The 12,330-nt window shown below is 37.1% G+C and overlaps 1 protein-coding gene across 1 annotated transcript in view; it reads left to right on the forward strand.

Moving 5' to 3' along the window:
- FOXP2 (forkhead box P2) overlaps positions 1-12,330 on the forward strand; it is a gene marked incomplete at its 3' end in the record, with an annotated part of 394,472 nt that overhangs the window by 5,944 nt on the left and 376,198 nt on the right. The window contains exon 5 of the mRNA XM_082280538.1: positions 726-791. The remainder of the gene's footprint in view (positions 1-725; positions 792-12,330) is intronic.

The following is a 12,330-nucleotide window of genomic DNA, read 5'->3' on the forward strand; positions in this document are numbered from 1 at the left end:
AAGGAGGGTCCTAACAATTCTGTCTAACTAGAGGTATACTGCAGAGTGAAGAAGCTGCATAAGATACAGTGGAAGTACAAGAAATCATCTCATTTTCACCAAAAACATTGTACAATGTAAAGTGCCTCCTGTCAGCTGAAATGTCAGATGTATCAGGAAAAAGTTAAAGTGGAACCTGATTTCTGTAAGGCTAAAGATTCAAGTAATTTGCTTAGAGATGCAGTAGAAAATCAATCTTATGCTTGAAAGAGGAAATGGTAGCCTTCAAGTCTCATACCATGTTTTGTAGCTGATTGCCTGTTTTTATTATCTCCCCCCGCTTTTCCTTCAGTACTTACTAATGCCCTTTGGTTAACTCTATTATACCTTTGAAAAACTTCTTGCAGAGCTCAGCTTCTTTGGCTTGTTTGCTGGGTAAGCCTCACTGATATTATTATAATTAATGGGATGTGTAAAAACTTCCCAAACCAGTGCTACAGAATCAGGCTATTAAAACTTGGTACCCCACATGTTCTGCAGTGTGCAGGATTCCCATCCTCTGCAGCTGGGGCTCATCAGACAAGAGGCTAGAATGGCATTGATCTTGCATGCTGTGGGGGAAGTTGGTGTGGTAGGAACACAACTGAGCTTGTAAAAGAATAAGAGGGATGAGAAATAAAGTCAGTTTACAGTTTGGAGGTGTCTCTAATTTTTTTTTTTTTAATTTTTTTATTTTTATGCCACAGTGATAAAAATGTGAGAGAGAGATGGGATGTGTTTTAAGATACTGAAAGTCCTTGAAGATCTGATTCGTAAGTGAGAGTTGAAACCCTTTCCGCAGTTGTGTGTTACATGGTAACAGTTTCCTTGGTTTGGCTCTTTTTTTCATTGGATGGTATTGCTTATTTCCTGCAAGAACTTTGATTTTAGGAATTTTTTTAAATTATGAGAAAGTAATAAAAAATAATAAGAGCTGAAATGAACAGCATGATATTTTTAAGTTGGTTTTTTTATAACTGAGATGTATCATGAGTATTTGTAACCTACTAGTTCTGTGAAAGTAAACTATGAAGCTAATCAAAAATTTTACAAAGTTGAGAGAAAATATGCCAACTGATAAAACACAAATCAAACAAATGCATGATTAAGAAGACAGGAAATTATACTTATTAATTGCAATACTATATGAGACATTACAAAAAAAAAATTTAAATACAAAGAAATACAGGGGCCTACTTTGAGACATAGTTGCTGGTTTTGCTTTCAGTAGTAGTATCTGCATCAAGACTGGTAAGTTGTGCCTCTGAAAAAGACATGTATTTATTCTGGCTAATGGAGTGAATATAAACATTTTGTATTTAAACTGGGAATTCATATCCTTGGGTGTATAAAAATATCTTAAATAGGAATAACAAAGCTAGATATCTTACTAAATTCCTTCCTTCCTTTTTTTTTTTGTTTTTGTTAATATCAATGTTTTTTGATGCATTCTTAAAAAGCTATGTGGAAAAGAGACTATATGGGGAGAAGATATTTGGTAATAGAGTATTGTCAATCCATCTTATGAGGGCATAACAAAGCCCACTGGGAGAAGGGGTTTTTTTAACACTGAGAGTCATTACTTGCAAGAGGACATTATTAAGGACTTCAAAGTAGATTTCACTGGAATACTACAGATTGTGCTTTAAGGACTTTTCTAACACACACTTAAATTTTCTGAAGGAATTATACTAGCAGTACCTTACAACCAGGAAATATATCAATGTTGATTTGACCACTATTTTTTCTTTTTCTTTTGCAAGAAGCAGGGCAGTGCTTAGTGTGCTTATTGGCATATCGATGTTCATTAACTTCATGCCTCTCCTTTGACAGTGTTTTGGAGACCTGGATATGAACTGGAAGGGCACCACTGGGTGCTCTGCAAACAGAGAACTGCTGGGTCCCAACCCAGAAGTAGGACAATTTACATACATGGGTAGAGGCAATGTTTAGAAACAGGCAAGGGAACACAAAACCAAGGAGTTGTCGTAGCATGCCAACAAATAATCGGTTTTAAAATTTTCCATAGGTCTCCTGCCAAAGCAGTTTGAAAGACGTTAATCAGTTAGTCTTGTGAATGTTCATAGCAGTGTGAGGTGTCAGCCTGGATAAAAAGCTTGAAGACACTTAATTGAAAAAATAACACATAGGTGATGGAAGCTGGCAGCCTGGACGTAAAGGAGAAGGGAGTTTACCTTTAGATATGGAATAAGAGATGATAGGAAGGCTTTGACATGGAAGATAAGTGATTAATATATAATGGGATACTGGATTTATGTCAGTGGACGAGATTACATTTGTCAAGATTGGAACAAAAGATAAGAACAAGATCTGAAAGAAGAGCGATGGTAGTATAATAGCTGTACACTTTGAGAGAAGAGGTGTACTTTAAAGGTAGTATTTGTAAAGATCCTACAATATTTGCATGTAAATGTTTTGAAAATATTTGAATCTATAGGACCTAGATGCTTCAGTCCAAAGGCTGAGAGAGAGATGATATCCCAGCTGGCCTAAATGAATGGTAATATTGCCCAAGGAAGGAGGCAAGAGCAGTGCTTGTTAGAGGAGAGTATACACTATCTTCTACAATGCCAACTGTACAAAATTGTGATCCAGGTCAGAGCAGCAGTGTGCTGTTAGAGATAAGGGGAGAGTCACCTCCCCCAGGTGAGTGGTAATCTTCTGGGGTCCAGAATTTTTTTGAGGTCTTCCTTTACCATTTCTCTTGGGAAAGAGGATACTTCATAAATTTATTCAAGTATTATTGCTCTTTGCTGTTTCTGTATTAATCTTTAGTGGCAGCATTTGCAGCTGAAGGTTATGCTAAATGTGTGTCACACCATTGTTGATGAAGTACCATGGAAAATATGTACTAATACCCCAGTAAGATGCTGAAGTTTTTGGGTTTTCAGAGCCAGGACTGACTTGACTGCATTGCTTACTAGTTGTGAAACCATGAGTTGTGAAGATCAGCCAGGCTGAATGCCGGTAGAATTTCTGCTGTGGACATGATTTTACATATATAGGATATGTTTCCACCTACTGGGAAAAATGGTTTGAAAATTCTTAGGCAAATCATCTCTCTTCATACATAGGGTCAGAGTATTTCATTTGCTTGTTTACAGAAGGATAGAGACGACAATATTGCTGTGTAGTTCCTGTTGTTTACCTCCACCCTTATCTATCTATGGACAACCTGGAACAGGGCTCTCATGTTATTGTGGATATCTTTAATTTCAAGTGGAAAGTGGTGGAGTCATGCAATGTAAGGTAGGTCCAAGATGCTGTGAGGTTTTCCTTTTTTTTCTTTTTGGTTGAGACTTTATGCTAGAATCGAGCAAATATTTTACTGAAGCTTGAAAGTGATTTTATATCTTTCTACTTTGGTCAGGTTTGTTGTATATTTACTAAAAATGTCCATTTTGTTTTATTTTTAAGAATTTCTTTGGTGTGCTTCCATCTGAAGTGTACTGGAGGAATATGAAAAGCTGGATCTTTTTTTCTTTACTTGCAGACTTGTGATTCCCATCTGCCCTCTGAGACCCCACCAGAGATCGTTAGGTACAGTGCTTTGTGGTTCCTGACAAGAGGGTTCCTGCTAACCCTAGTGAGAGCATGGCTGTGCCGGTTCACTCACTGAGGACTGCTTGATTACCTCCCCTCTTCCCATTGCCCTTTTTTCAAGTTCTGAAAAGTATTCAGCAGATTTATCACTGCTTTTTAAGAAAGTCTTCATGAGCATGACCTGAGGTTTTGCAGGAAATCTTGAAATAAAAGTAATAATATTGTTATACATTCTCTCACATTCAACCACGCATGCTATCACAAAAGTAGCCTTGAAGCTGTTTTAGTTTTACAGCAAAGAGTGTTTCTTTTCATACCAGGTAATCCAAGCTGCTGAGATTTTTTCCCCCTTGGCTTTGAAAACATGCCTTTATATTAATAATCCTGGATTTTGTGCTGAAAGTTGATTGCTCTAGTTGATGATTGGTATTCCATAACACTAAATAAAAGCTCAAAATGTTCTCTTTTTCCTTTTCCGATCTGAAATCTATCAATGTGTAGTTTTAGTGATCACCATTAGTGGAAGTATAATCTCTGTGCTTGCTTTTATTCTTGGCCACTGGGAATTTTGCTACCAGCAATAAAAGACAACCTCCATGTTGTACTGCACAGTATAGATATTGTAAATTTTGGTCTTGCTTTCCATTGATCTGGTTTGCCATATGGGAATCATATTCAGCTGATCTTTATTTCCTGAGTCAGAAATTCTGTTTTACCCATCTTTGGGGCTTTCAGCATTTTATTCTCAGTGGGCTGTCAGGTATTGCACATGAAAGGAAAGGTTCAAAGGCATATAAAGAAGGTTCAGGTCTGAAATGTTTACTTAACACTGTCTTTTTTTTTTTTCTTTTTTTTTTCATTTTACAAACATTTGCCAGACTGAAGGATCAGCATGAAACTTTAATAAATTTTAGATGTTTTATTCTATATTATGAACATTTTACACATACATAATTTTGGTGTAGTCTGGAACACATCAACTGTAAACTTGCTAGTGTGGGTTTGCCAGCAACAGTATTAAAAACATTGCAATTATTTTTTTTAAGATTATAAATTATTTTTCTTGGAGGCTTGTTTCCTTTCATTTTTGTTTTTGGAGCTGCCTCTAACAGACTGCCATTGTGCTACAAAGAAATTTTAAATGAACTGACTATGCAGATTTTAATTAATATGATGAGTAAAATTTTAAAAATAAAGATACCATCCTTTCTTCTTGCAATATCATTCTACGGAGAGAAGTTAATTTTAGGAAAAGGGAGAGTAGCTTGTTGTTGCTCACCTGTGAAGGTGCTGCCACCAAGGAGGTAAACAGTCATAATCTTAACATCTTTTGTGCCTTAATTATTTAATCTCTTGGGAAACAAATGCTATAATTTAAGGGATTTCAATCACTTGGAGGCAGTGATATAGAGGCTCTAGATTCCATTAGTGTAGTTTGATTTTTTTTTCTTTCTCATTTGTACTGAAGTGTATTTAAGACTTAGCATACTGGAGTGTGTCTGAGTTATACTTCCAGCTCCAGTATATGTCTTTTTTTTTTTTTTTTCTTTAATTATGCAAGGAATTTTTTTTTTTATTATGCAAGGAATTAATAAGCAATCTTGATACCCATTTCTGGGATTCATTCTTCTTTCTTCTGTCCCCTTTCTTCTTCCTTGCCAAGAGGATGTAGAGCACTGGAATTGGCTCAAAGGGATCATTTTTGTCTAGAAGCAGTGTGTTTTGGGTGTGCCTAGGGATATATTTTGCTGTTGAGGATATGGAAACAGATGAGAAAAGGCCAGTCAAAGACTGAAAGAAAGGTGGGGCTTCCCCCACAGCTCCTTCACCTTTCACCCAGCAAGAATAAAGTTGTCAGAGAACTCAGCTCTCTCACAGTCACAGACTCTTGGTTTTGCTCTTCTGGGCTTGCATGGCCTCTTCATCATGAAGTTCTGCTGCATGTTTAGCTCACTGCTTAGTGTTCAGTCACATCTGCCTCCTTTCCTCATTCATTGCTCTCTCCAGCTGAAATAGAGAATGGGAATGTGGCCTCATGGACAGCTTGTTTCTAGTAGACAGGTTACCAAAGTGTGCAATGGGTCTTCTTTCTGCTGTCTTCCTTTTTGATATTTGTTAATGTGACACTGAAACATCGTGCTCTCATTCTCCTCGTTCAGCTTTCCTCACTGCAGCAATCAAGGATGGTTATGGCTCCTCGGCTGTCCTGGCTTTCCCCTCACATTGGCTAAGGGGAGACCTTTTCCCATCTGGCCCTTCTGTTACACTAGTCTTACTTTGAATTGGGAAGAAAACCACAAGGTAAACCATGATTGTATGGCTCCTATGGCTGGAGTGTTGGAAGGACGAGATATGCAGAGGAGACGAGGAGGGGACATTGCCCTGTGTGTCAGTGACCGGTTGGAGTGCTTGGAGCACTGCCTCAGGATGGAGGAGGAGGCAACAGAGAGTTCATGGGTGAGGATTAAAGCGAGGGCAAGGACAGGTGACATAGTGGTGGTCTGCTACAGGCTGCCTGACCAGTAAGACCAACTGGATGAGGCCCTTTTATAGATATATAGGAATAGCTGTGTCCTCATGGGAGACTTCAACCTCCCAATAACTGTTCGGAGGGACAACACAGGAGGGCATAAGCAATCCAGGTGCTTCCTGAAGTGCATTGATGATATAACTTCCAAGTGCTAAATTTGCTGATGGTGAGAGGTGCTGTGCTGGACCTTGTTCTCACTAACTAGGAGGGGACTGGTGGGGAGTGTGCAGGCCAAAGGCAGCTTTGGCTGCAGTGACCATGAAATGGTAGGCTTCAAGATCCTTAAGGCAGCGAGGAGCATGCACCACAAGCACACAAGCTCACTGCCCTGGACTTCAGGAGAGCAGACTTCAGCCTTTTCAGAGGACTGCTTGGTAGAGTATCATAAAGCCCTGGAGGGAAGAGGGGCCCAAGAAAGCTGGCTATTATTAAAAGATCACCTCCTCCAAGCATTGTGATATTGTGATTTCCCTCCATGTGTTTGTGGTGGGACATCCTTCCTAGGTCCAGAGGGAACTAAAAATAGGTGACATTTGTTTAATCTTTTCTCAGTGGGCTTCTGCCAAGAAAACTGCCTGAAAAGTGTGGTATCTCACTGCTGAAGCAGAGGTTGAAACAGTTCTAGATTTCATAATCTTCTATCACACATTCTCTAGGACAACACCAGAGAATACATACTGAAGTATTACTTGGACTAATGATAAATTTTCGTAAGTCTCGTAAAGTATTGTAAACAATTGTTACACACCTGTTCAATGGATGCATTAAAACTCTCAAAAGTGTCTTTTTATGGGGAATTATGTGTATTTAACATTTTCTGTAAGCTGGGAGACTACACCACCTTGTCAGGTGGTGATGTAATTTTCAGTATCCATGCCTTTTGCAAGCTATACATTCAGTACCACCTGTGTGGCACAACTTTATGTGAGGATGTAGCAGTTGAAAATGTTGAAGTAGGTAGAACATGCTATCTTTATTTTTGTTATCTCCTCACAAGATTTTGGAAGAAGTTTGGTGTCTCGGTGTTTATTTTCAAAGTTCTTGGCCGTGAGTTCGGAAGTGGAGCCTCTGTTGGGCTTCTCCAGGAAGGGGAGCTCCCTCTGAAGGAAAGGCTAAAGATCCTCTCTGCAGAGCAGAGATCTTGTTCAGGGACCTGTTCATGTCTTGAAGAAAGAAGAAATGAAGACCAATGTGATTTTCATATTTTATGTCTTAATACAAATTCTTTCTAAATTATTTTTTAAATTTGAGTACATCAGAGCTTATTTGTATGTATATTATCAGAACAAACCAACTTTCCTGTAGCCCCTAGGAAAAAATAACTCATGGAAGTAGAAGAGAAAAAGGCTTTAACTAAATGGGACACTCATCTGCATGTTTCTTCCTTGTGGGAAGAAGACCCGAAGACAGATATGTTATGGTGGCAGAACTGGGCACATTTTTATTCTTCAGTAATGACCATGATAATCCTGCAGAATAGTGTATCATGGTTAAAGAAACAGCTGTCTTTCAGTAATTTTTACAGAAATAATGTTTGTATAGATCAGAAGCACATTATTAATTAACAGGGAGTAGCATCTTGGAAGCTACATTATGTAGTAGGAGCTGAGGTATAGCTAGCTAATGAAAGCAGTATGAAATAAATTAATCTCTACATGATGGATAGGAGCCTACTTGACAAAAATATTTGTCGTATTTTTCAGATTGCTCCAGATCTTAACATTCATTTTGAATCCATATATTCTTTTTGGGGTAATCGTAATCTTGAGAATGTAAATTTACTACTCTGATACTTTCCTGATTTTGCTGGTAATCTGAAACACCAACTCTATCCTTATTCCATTTTCTTTATTAATCCCTTTATAAGGTACTCATTCCAAACCTAATCATGGTCTTTAAAATTCAGTGTTAAAAATTTCATTAATGATAACTTTTCTAGCTGGGGAGAGTGATGATTGTCAGGAGCATCAGCAAGAAGAAAAGTGGAGATTGAATAAATGCAAGATGGGCAAATGGGAAAAGAAAAAACAGACTTAAGAGGCATAAATATGGTAATTGTAAAGATGAATGTATTTTTACTTTGATATTAGACCTAACAAGCAGGCAGTGGAAAATTATTCAAAATATAGTTATTTTATTACAGATCATTTTCCACTCCATACCTTCATTCAAAACATATCACTCATGTGAATGAAAAAAGTTGATGGCAGGTTATGGGCAATTGATTGCATTCCCGTGCTTACATGCCAGAGTCAGCAGCCAGGAGTTTGACAATGTCTGTAAAGTAAGTGTACGCACCCCACTTGATTTCATCTCTCTGCTCCCCATCCATGTTTAGCCTACACTCCCAGCACCATGACTGAATCCTCGTTCTGTCCTTGTGCCCTCAGCACTTACTCCAGTGCACTGACTGGTTCCAGTCCGTCTTCCAAAGCCCTGACCTCTGTTCAGCTTCTCAGTGTTGCAGGCTGTCAGCTGAGTTGAGTAAACTTCTGCTAATGAAAACAGATAAAAAGTCACTGGAATTTATTAAAGCTTTTGCATTAACTTAAATCACACACTAAGAATGAATGTAGTATTATTAAAAAATGAAATCGGATTATAATGAAAGGAACCTGCAGATTTTAGTTAGTAACTTGCATGCATCTCTATATTTTGTTTAATTCTAATAAAATAAAAGTGAATCCCCATTAAATGTAATGAAATAAAATTAAGCTCTCCCTGACTTACATTCATGTAGTCAGTCAATGCTATTATTTGAAATCTCATTGGGCTCTATTTTTCTGCAAGGACAACAGAATTGTCATTTATGCTGGAGGAACTCTGTTGGTAAGAAAATAGCAGGACTAGGTCTATTTTATCTGGAAAAAAGAGGTTGCCAGTACATGGGATTCACATGATGTGTGCCACAGAAGTTCACATGATGCTGCAATTTTTTTAAAGAATTTGTTTTGAATCTGTGTAATAAATACTTATATATATATGGTAGTTCAAATACATACTGCTTTGTTGGAAGATGTTTTGTTTCTTTAATATCTTCACATGTCAGTATATTAATGTAGTTACATTACAACTGCCATGGACAAGTTATGTTCTAGCTGAAAGTTTAATTAATATTTTTGGCAAAGCGGTAATTCACTTTTGTTGGGTTTCAGCCTAATAAAAAAGTCCATCTTATTTGGCTTTATTTTCCTTTTCTTCCTTTTTTTTTTTTTTTCTTTTCTAAATCCATTGGCTTTATTATGCCAGATCATTGCTAGCTTTACTTTCTACTGCATTTTATCATAATGCTCTTTGAGTATAAATAAACTCTGGTATGCTAAACCTAATAGCAATTAAACTGGAAGTGTTTGTGTTTCATCACTGTGAACTTCGCAGAAATGTTTCCATGACAACCTCCATGCTAGTTAAGGCAACCAGAGGTGATCAACAGTTTATATATTTTTTTCTCTTGCAAGAATGGAATTTGTGTTGACAGTTCTGGCCTTTAATGGCACTTTTGTACTGTGTGAAAGTATTTGTTTACTAGATCATATGCTGTTAACTGTCAGGCTGAGATAGAGTGACTGCTTTTGATAAAAGGGCTGCATTACATCTCTGAGTCTGTGAAGCTCTTGTACTTTAATTACTCACATCAGTACAAAAGTATCCATTTGCTTCACTACACTTAAAAATTAGACTTATTAGTTCCAAAGCATTAATGGTGAGTTAATTTTTTCCTTTACATTTTTTGGAAAACACTAATCTAAAAGCTGCTTTGTTGTTTTAAATTTAAACTATTCCATTTACACTGATAAAAATCACATTCCATGCCACGGGGTGAATTGTAAGTGCTGTAATTATTGGCACTTTGAATTAGGATTTCTGGTCCCTATTTTCATATGTAGCTGATGAAGGTTTTTATCCTGGTGGCTGAAATATGCTAGCTATGTACTCTGTTAAGAAAAATATCATTTAAGTAGAGGTGTTTTTTCTTTCCCAAGTTTTAAAAAAATGCAGGTGTACCTAAGATGTGACAGAAATAACCTGAGTGTAATGTAATAGTAGTACAGGTAGGCTGTTGTGTATGGTATGTCTATCACTTAGAAAGCTTACAGAGGAAAACTTTCTGGTGGTGTGGTTTTTTTTGTTTTTTTTTTGTTTTGTTTTTTTTTTTTTGTGTTTTGTTTTGGTTTTTGGGGTTTTTTTGTTTGTATTTTTTTTGTTTGGTTTGGGGGTTTTTTTGCTTTTTTTTTTTTTTTTTTTTTGAGTGAGATATTCCTCTTTATGGAGCTCTATCTAGGTAGATCATCTGGAGGTGAATGGATGAGTTATCTAATCTGACCATCAGTTAATAACTGCTACAACAGCAGGTGCATTCACTACCAGCCGGAGGTTTCAAGGCATTACGTGTACTGAGTTGAACAACTTGCTTTTGTTATGTGTCTGTTCATTGTAAGGCTTATGGACAAGTGTCTTTTTGAATCTATAGAGTGTGTGTAGCGTAGGATCATTTGCTTTTGATTAACTGAAAAATTTGAGTATTTGGAAGGTAACACAGCATCTTCTAAAAGTCTGTTTCAAAACAAACACTAAATAATTTGTCATAATAGAGACCTTAGTTTGGGGAAGCATAATATCTAATAATACTCATGTATATTCAAGTATGAGAGGGGGTACTTGTTGCATGTCTTGCATATAAATACATAATTTATATTCAGGACTTGTCTTTTGGACATGTAGTTTGTTTTAGTAATTGCTTGCAGAATGTTTATTGTTTCAAGTGGTGATACCATCACTTTTTTAAGCAATTAAATCACTCTTCAGCAATCTGTAAAAACTAAGAGAAGTTGCAGTTGTTGAAGCTATTTTGTGTGGCTTTGTATGTGGAAGATGCCATTGCTTTTGGCACTGTATGTATCTGTTGAGACAGAAGTTGCTTCTATGGTTATTGACATTTGGTGACACTAGGAAGGGAAATGGAAATGCTGAAGTTTTATACCTAAATTCCCCAAGCTTTAAACTGTAGGCAGACTACTTGTCTCTACACTCTCAGTGTAAGATGCTGCCTTTGCCAGAATACCTTCACCTCAGCTTTGGGGGGTTTGTTGTGCCTTTCTTTGTGTAGGAAAGTTGGGATATTAAGGAGAAACTTCTCAGAGACTAAGGGGTGAACAAAGCTACCTCCATGTGTACTTCTTCAAACTCTGACCTGTTACAGCTGGAGGCTGTAACATTCCCAGAGTGCATAGGTATATGCATAATCCCAAAATCCTGTTTATAATATCCTTGCAGGTAAAGCTGCGTGGGTTACTGGAATGGGAATATTACAGTACTAAGAAGTAGTTTTTGTTTTCTTGGTGGTCACTTGGTTGTGAAAGATTGTATACTACTTATGCATATGATACAAATAAGCACTGCTTGCTTGTTTTCCCAAGTTAGTGATTGTGAACAGTAGTTTGTTACCATGTTTTAAATAATACTGTGTAATGTTTAATTTTTGGGGGTTTTTTAACTATGATATAAAGTAGACACTGCCTAAAACTGAATAGTAACTCTGGTGACATGACACGAGTATTGTGGATGAGCTGGGATGGACAAAAAACCTATTAGCCCTAACACTTTTTTTCTTTCCCAGGAAAAATGAATTCATACTGGAACAGCAACAGAGATGAACTAAGGGTGATCAGGAAATGACAAATGCTTATCTTGCAGGATGAGACTAAGAAAGTGTGACATGTTTGGCTTAATGAAACAAAGACTGAGAGAGGATGTGATATCTCTTTCGTGTTTATAAGTGTGTACAAAAAGGCAGAGAAGGCATCATTCAGGGAGAAGAACTGTTTAAGCTAAAGGACACTGTTAGAACAAGTACAAAACAAGTGTAAACTAGGGATGGATAAATCTGGGCTGGAAGAGAGAGCATTTAAGTAGTGTGCGTGGGACAGGAGATGGCGAACAGGGAGTCTTACCAGCAAAATCGGCCTGATACAATTGCTTTAGCAAAAGATTGCACATGGTCACTCAGATTGTTCTTTCTAATCCTTTGACCATCTTTTTGCCTAACTAGGTCTATAAACCCTCATGCTTGCTTGTTGCACAGTGCTGGGAAAACTTGTGGATGGAATCTACAAGATTAAAATTATTTTAAAATAATAAATTTTTTTTTTTTTTTTTTTTTTTGCTTGTTTCAGTTCCAATACCTGTTTAATTCTTGGGTAGATTCCTCAGTCTTTTTT

The sequence above is a fragment of the Coloeus monedula genome, assembly GCF_965178545.1.
Source record: "Coloeus monedula genome assembly, chromosome: 4".
NCBI classification, from domain to species: domain Eukaryota; kingdom Metazoa; phylum Chordata; class Aves; order Passeriformes; family Corvidae; genus Coloeus; species Coloeus monedula.